Consider the following 7,500-nt stretch of genomic DNA (forward strand, 5'->3'; position numbering starts at 1 on the left):
CTGACTCCTGTCCAGCACACAGTGGGAGGTGGAGACCTCTCCACAATAACCTCCTACATCTCTCTCTCTCTCTCTCTCTCTCTCACTCTCTCTGTATGTCTCTCTCTCTCTCTCTCTCTCTCTCTCTCTCTCTGTATGTCTCTCTCTCTTTTTCTGTCAGCGTGTTAGTTTGAAAACTCCGGGGTTGCACTGACAAACATTGACCAAGCATGACAAGCCAAAACATTAGATAGATAGATAGATAGATAGATAGATACTTTATTCATCCCGAAGGAAATTCGCAGTTTTTCAGCAGTATCCACAGATTACAAGATTAAATAAATAAAAAATAAAGAATAAGATCTAAGTACAACACACTAGAGATCTAGGTGCAACAGTGTGCAAAAAAACAATGTGCAAAAAAAAAAACATGTGCATAGGTGTATAAAATGTGCATAGATGTAGGTCAATGTGCATATTTAGAAGAAATATACAACACAGATGATAAATAGCAGTAAGCAATATAAACACTATAAACAAGGAATATAAAAAAATAGAAATATGAACAGTTTAAACAGAAGTATGAACAATGAAACAGAAGTATGAACAATATATTATATTAATAATTATAATTAATTATATATACAGTTGTCCCTCGCTATATCGTGGTTCACCTTCCGTGGCCTCGCAGTTTCGTGGATTTTTTTAGTGCAATTTTGCATGTTTTTTTTTTTTTTATACAGCGCATCGTGTTCTGCGTCCTGATTGGCTAAGGGACTGTAGACCATTGTCAATCAATCTCCTCCGTGCCGTGTCTCCTGTACAGTACAGAATGCGTTCATTCTATAATACTGGACTTGTTTTTCTACGAAGGTTTGAACTTTGAGAGTTTAAACAAGAGAGAAAAGTGAGAAAATGTTAATGCCTGTCTGAGAAAAGTGTGTAGTGAGGGGTTTTACAGCCTTAAAACATGTATAATAATTGTAAAAAATAAAGCTGACTACTTCGCGGATTTCGCCTACTGCGGGTTATTTTTAGAACGTAACTCCTGCGATAAACGAGGGACCACTGTATATATATAATTAATAATAATTATATTATTATATCTAGGCCTGCATAACTTTTGTGATTTCATCCTTCTTGGACATGTCCTGAGTTTCACCATCTGATGTTTAGAGACAGTGCAAGTCCCTGACTTTTTGCTCTGGCCACATAGCTTCATGTCCCCGTCAGGTGTCATGGTGGTGAATCCGGGGGTGTCCATGTTTCGGTGAGACGGAGCAGACCCGGTCCACTCGGTGCTAAAATGCTCATGTGGACACGGATCATTTCAGCCTTAAAATGCCATCGTAAATGAAAATCAGTGCTCCTTGAATGTGGATATAGTCTTATTGTGGCTCAGTCTCCTCGGTCCCCTGGCTGGCCTGCCGGTTTATCTTTGCTTTTCTTGCACACACACACACACACACACACACACACACACACGCACACACACAGAGCTCCTCCAAGAAACGCGGGCTTAGACTCGCCACCCCTTTCAGGAAAAATGAACCAGCACAGTTCCTCTTACCTGCCATTTCAAATGTTCCCCATGCTTCTCAGAAAGTATCTCTCTCTCTCTCTCTCTCACACTCACACTCACACACACACACACACACACACACACACACATATATAGCCCTACCATGCATCTCTCCTGTGTGGTTCACACACTCTGGCTGCCCTCTTGAGAAAGCAGCAGTCTGGGTTCTAGCCAGGCCTGAGGGCGAAAGGTCGTCTTTGGTTACATGCCAGACTTATTACAGGAAATATTGAAGTATGGTTATCATCTGGTACAGCTCTGCCCTTTGTGTGTGTGTGTGTGTGTGTGTGTGTGTGTGTGTGTGTTGTGCCATAGGTGGAATGTGAGCAATTGTGGGTGCGTGTTTGTGTGTGTGCATGTGTGCGTTTGAAGGGACACTCCCATCGCAGCCAGACACCCGTTGCATCATGGCCGTCGCCTTCACACCTGTGTTTGAGGAGAGCTTTTCGCTCAGGAAGGTCCTTTCCCGCGGCGCGCCTCACCTGCGTTTGAAGTGTGCCCATCTTTGAAATCAACTCTCCTCGAATGTCAAAAAAAAAAGAAAAAAAAAATGTCAATCTGCCTTTGATGCAGCCGTGAAAAGCAAGAGTCCTTTGTGCTCTGCCTGCCGTTTTGATGTTTCCCAGATAAATCAGCGGCGGTGTAGACGCTTGTTTACGCCGCACCGCCCACCCGACTGGGAGCCATCAATCTTGAAACGGATGAATAATGAAAATTGTCTAAACATGACAATTTGAAAGGGGATACATAATTGAAGCAGCCATGAATCTTTTAAAGGAGAGACTTCCTCTTGTCTGACATCGAGGAAGTGGCCTGTGATTTTGTGTGTGTGTGTGTGTGTGTGTGTGTGTGTGTGTCTGAAAGTCTCAGCTGATTCGGCAGCGAGGGCCCCCCCCCGTCTCCCCAGTCGCGCACAAACAACGAAAGGTGCGAGGATGCAGAACGCCGCGCGCCCGCCCGCTCGCCCGTCTGTGACACGCGCGTCGTTCACGGCGAGCCCCCCCCGAGAGCCGATGTTTTCCCCGGGTGTCGTCGGTTCCGCAGTCGCAGTCACGCCGCGGTTTTCTGAAGTCATGCTCACTTGATTGCGAACAGCGGGGAGGAATGCTGAGACGCAGGCTCTTTGTGCCTTTAAAAAACGGCTTGATATAAAACCGAATATCCGGCCTGTTTCTCTGGCAGGTTTGCAGAAAAGCATGCTTTCTCGCCCCCCCCCCCCCTTTTTTTCGAGCTCATTCTGTCTCTCGCATGCACACACACACACACACACACACACACACACACACTTCCCCAGAAAACCCTCCTTCTTTTGCAGCGGTGGGTAGAAAACAAGATTGTTCCTAATTGACTCCACATGTGGGTGAGTGTTCTGTGGGTCGATGCTTGCAGCACGGTCCCCCCCATTCTGCCCTCCTCCTTCCCTCGCTCCATCCCCCCGCTCCCTCCATCAGCTAATATTTTAGTAGTAATATGCTGCGTCTCTCTCTCCCTCTCTCTCTCTCTCTCTCTCTCTCGTTCTCTCGCTCTGTGCTCCGTGGTCGAGGGGAGGCCTCCCGTTAGCGGGGTTCCGTGACGGCCATTTTCCTTGGGCTTGGGGGGGCGGGGGGGGGGACCCCACTGTCGGTATGGGAAGAGATAGTGTCTGAGTGTGTGAAATGTGCACTGTGTGTGGGAATTTGTGTGTGTGTGTGTGAGTGAGGGGCTGCGAGGGGTGAGCAAAGGAGGTGACTAAGGGCATGATGGAGTCATGCCAGAGCACAGAGGTCCAGAGACGGGGCAAAGGGATCAGGGGGAGGAGGAGGAGGCGGCGGGGGTGGAGTGTGTATGTGTGTATGGGAGAAGGGGTGGCGGGGTTTGTGTGTGTGTGTCTGTGTGTGTGTGTGTGTGTGTGTGTGTGTGTGTGAAGAGGAGGGGAAGGGGGTTAAAACAGCAGTGCAAAATGAAAAATCTTGAGTCTATCAGACCGCTTTTAAGTCTGGCTGCACTTCAATGGGCCTGGTGTGTTTGGAGTCAGGCTGCTTTCACGCTCCACTAGGGCTAGCTGAGTCTAAAAAGGGCTAACTGTAACCGGTTTGCTCAGGGTAACACTTGTTCCTGATTTTCGCAATCATCTCATACTCTGCCAGCAGTTTGATGTTGGAAAAGATGGCGGAAAATCAGATTCCGCGTTGTACTTCTTGACCTTTTATTGCTGGCACTCGCCCCCGATGTGTGCATGATCAGATTTCTTGTCTGGTTCGCCATACCTTTTGTTGTAACGCCGGCTCGAGCTCATGAGAACATCCTGGTATTTCCTACACTTAAGTCGCTTTGATTGTCGTGAGTGCCTGTGGCGTGATTGTTATGAAGCCTTTCTTTCAAGGTGGAAATTCAGGAAAATCACGATGCGAGTTGCAGAGGATTTGGTTTGTGTGTGCGACGCATGTCAACGCTGTGGTTTATCTCACTCAGACCTCCCGGCCCCGTGTCGAAGCGCACCATGCTGCCATTTCCAGTTCAACCTCGTTTCCAGTTAAAGGAAAATCCTGTATTTTTCAACTCGGGGGGCCTGTTTTTTCCACCTTTTCGGGTTCCATATGACTGATAGGGACAAATATTTTGTAACCGGTCCAGTATTGAGCAACAGCGCTTCAGCTGGCAGCCGGGAAACAGGCTGCAGAGAAATCACACATGGCACGTCCACGAAAAGAGCTTGTTTTGCCACTGACAGGTTCAGGTTGTTATTCTAAGTGTCTGACAACATGATGGAAAGGATCCCTGCAGAGATCAGCATGTGTACCAACTTCACAGAGGTCCAGCTCAAGGTGAAGCCTCGCTCTGAAATCTCGTTTGAGGTGAGATTTTGCAAGAAGGCATCAGTAGAAACGTGCGAGTTGGAGAGAGGGAAGAGTTTGCTGTGTTGGAGGACTCAGATCAGAGCTTAGTGTTATCTAAAAGTTAAAAGGAAAAAAACACTTTGCACAGCTTTGTTGGATGGGGACACGCTGACGTTTGTGGCTAGTTGTGTTGGTACTCTGAGCCTCGCACACCAACAGGGTCTTGACCATTTTGACCGGGATTGCAGCTGCCAGCCAAAGAGGAGAGGAAATCCTATACCAGAGCTTTTTTTTTTTTTTTTTTTTTTACCTAAAGAAAATGCTGTTCCAAGAGCCGAGAGACCCGCTGCCGACAGAGAGGAGGTAATGTTATTCGACGTAATGAAAAATGTCTAGCTCTGTAGGGATCCGTTCCATAATGTTGTCAGACACTTACAATAACAATCCGAAACTGTCAGTGGCAAAACAAGCACTTTTAGTGCACATAATTTGACGGATGACAGTGTTTGGTGGTGAATAAAACTATATATGTCTTCATAGTTAACAAGTAAGAGTTACAGTCAACGTAACAAAAACAGTGAAAAGTCTCATTTTTTTCTTGCTCATTGTGCACAAAAATATATTTTTGTTGAGTAATAGAGAGGACTATTGACACCCTGGCATTCTCCTACAGCTCATACAGAGATAGATATCTGAAGTGGCTTAAAGATATTTGGACATACATGCAATAATAATAAAGAAAAAATCATACCAGGCAAAACATTCATTTCTCACATTAAGTGATCTAGGATGTGTTTAGCACCAGTCGCATGCCAAATGATGACATTTTTTGGGTAGCCTCACTTGAAAAGAAAAAAAAAAAACATACCTAGCTGAGACATACAGCAGCTGTACAGTAAGCCTCGAAATCAAGGGACTGAACACGAGCAAACCTTGCCTGGGGTTTTCAGTTCAACGTTTGTAAAGCAACATAGTGATTTGCATAAAAGAGAGAGAGCACTGCACTTCTAAAATTACAGGCATTTGTGACTGTTGTCAGTCACTGTTAGACGAAGTTATTGCCAGTCAAACATTTACGATAATACACCATCTGCCTCGCATATAAATGAGAAGGCTGTGGTGAGTTTTTGTCTGAGGAAGAGTTATTTTCACTGTTTGGAGTGGCAGCTAGCTCGCAAGCGATCTTTGCTGCTCGGTGCCAGCTGAACCGCTTCTGTGGGCTGAGCGCTCCGAGTGCACTCTGAACACTTCCGGAGGGTGACGCTTGGGATGTATGAATGGGAATTCTGTTCTAAACATTTCTGAATGACGCAGTTTTAGTGCCACTTTGCGCCGGGGAATGTCAGGTTTTCAAACGCGCCAGGGCATTCGAACGCCTGCCAAACAGGGACGCACGCAATGAAAGCAACGATGTCTGATCAGCAGATTGTCTGCAACCAGAAAACATGCTTTTATTTGATCAATATTGCTTATAGGATTTTTTTTTGTTGTTGTTACTGATTTGTAATTCTGTCTTTGGATGTTGCACGTGTGCTCCACTCTCCCTCAGTGGTCACGTGAGCCAATGACATGTTTTTGATTCTTGAATTTGGGAGTTTTGAAAAGTTGGAGCAAAAAGTTGCACCGTTTTTTTTTTTCTTTTTTTTTTTTTTCTTTTTCTTGAATGGAAACAGACAGACTCAGCTGGTTCCCAGTGTGGAGTTATCCATCATCTCAAAAGGCTGCGATGAAGTCGGTGTAACTCAAGGCGCCCCTGACATTTTCATCCAGTCATCTTCCGAGGACGACTGAGAGGAGGAGCTGCGGCTCTCGGTTCGTATGTTTTCTGTGTGTGGGGCCACCGCAGGCATGTCTCGGTGCCTGCGGGTGCTACCTGTTATTTAGCATGCAAAATTTATAAGGTTTGCATGATGAAATCTGCGCACATGAGTGAGGCGTCCACGTGCATCGACGATCTCAAAAGATCATGCCTGCGGGCGCGGCGAGGGAGTTGGTGTTTGCGGGGTGTGGTCGCCTAAATCCCACCCAAGCCCCATTCAGCCGCGCTCATCCGCAGACAATAGCTCACTTCATACAGCCGGAGGGGAGCCTGTGTACGGGCTGAAGTAGTGAAAGTAGCCGATGAGTGAAGATTTCACAGCAGATGGGCGAGCGGGCGCACAGATGGTCCAAGGTGTTGTCACGATGCCGGCCGCTGATTGTCATGAAGTTAGCGGCTAGTGATCTGCACAATCACAAACCAATGATGTCACCATTTCGATGGTAAACATGGTAGTCACACTCTGAGTCTCAGCATCTGAAGGCAGCCTACACACACACACACACACAGAGAGAGAGAGAGAGAGAGAGACACTCGTAATATCTGTAATTGAACTCAGTCTTGATCTCAAATGGGATTCAGACAGCACAAGGGGTTCACCAAGGCCTGTAAGGACATTTAAGGCCAGAGCATTGTTTCCACCAGACTTAACAATGTTTTCTTAGTTGTCTGGGCCATGGTTTAGATAAGTTAGCATGCATGCATCCCTGAACTGTGCGAGCGAGGGTTTTCTGTTTACTTATCCCCACCACATCATGCCAGTTTTAACTAACCCTAATCCTAAATGTAACCGTTTTCCTAATGAGGTCTGGAAACTGGTCCTCACATCTCAGTCATTTTAAGGCTGATCTATTCTTGAGGAGACATTTGCACACACTAAAAGCAGAGATCTTAGCATACACACTCTCACACACTCTCACACACACACAGCTAGTTTGGCCACCGACGGCTCTGTATCATCGTTTGTGCCCCCCCGTTGCCAAGTTTCCATAAAAGAAGTAAATAAGGTGTCAAGATTCTGTCTGGGGCCCTGGTCACCGATGGCAACGCAGCCGACGAGATGCACCAATCAACTTGCTGCACGGCCAAAAGCAATGTCTGCCCGACGACCGCAGAACAAAACAAGATACGGGGCTGGACCAACAGTTGTAGAATAAGTAGCAGCTTCGTTCAAATTGCTCGTTTCCCGTGTTTCTTTCTCTCTCTCGCTTTCTCCACCCCCCGCTACATCGACGGGGCGAATCATCACCCCGAGACGAGAAAACATGGAGGAGCTGTGACACAGCAAGGCTGCGAAGGGGAGA

General features: G+C 46.6%; 1 protein-coding gene across 1 annotated transcript in view; it reads left to right on the top strand.

Annotated features, from left to right (window-relative positions):
- mrpl23 (mitochondrial ribosomal protein L23) overlaps nt 1–7,500 on the top strand; it is a 33,858-nt gene that overhangs the window by 12,386 nt on the left and 13,972 nt on the right. The gene's annotated exons all lie outside the window — the stretch shown is intronic.

Source organism: Myripristis murdjan, chromosome 6 (assembly GCF_902150065.1).
Source record: "Myripristis murdjan chromosome 6, fMyrMur1.1, whole genome shotgun sequence".
Classification (NCBI taxonomy): Eukaryota; Metazoa; Chordata; class Actinopteri; order Holocentriformes; family Holocentridae; genus Myripristis; species Myripristis murdjan.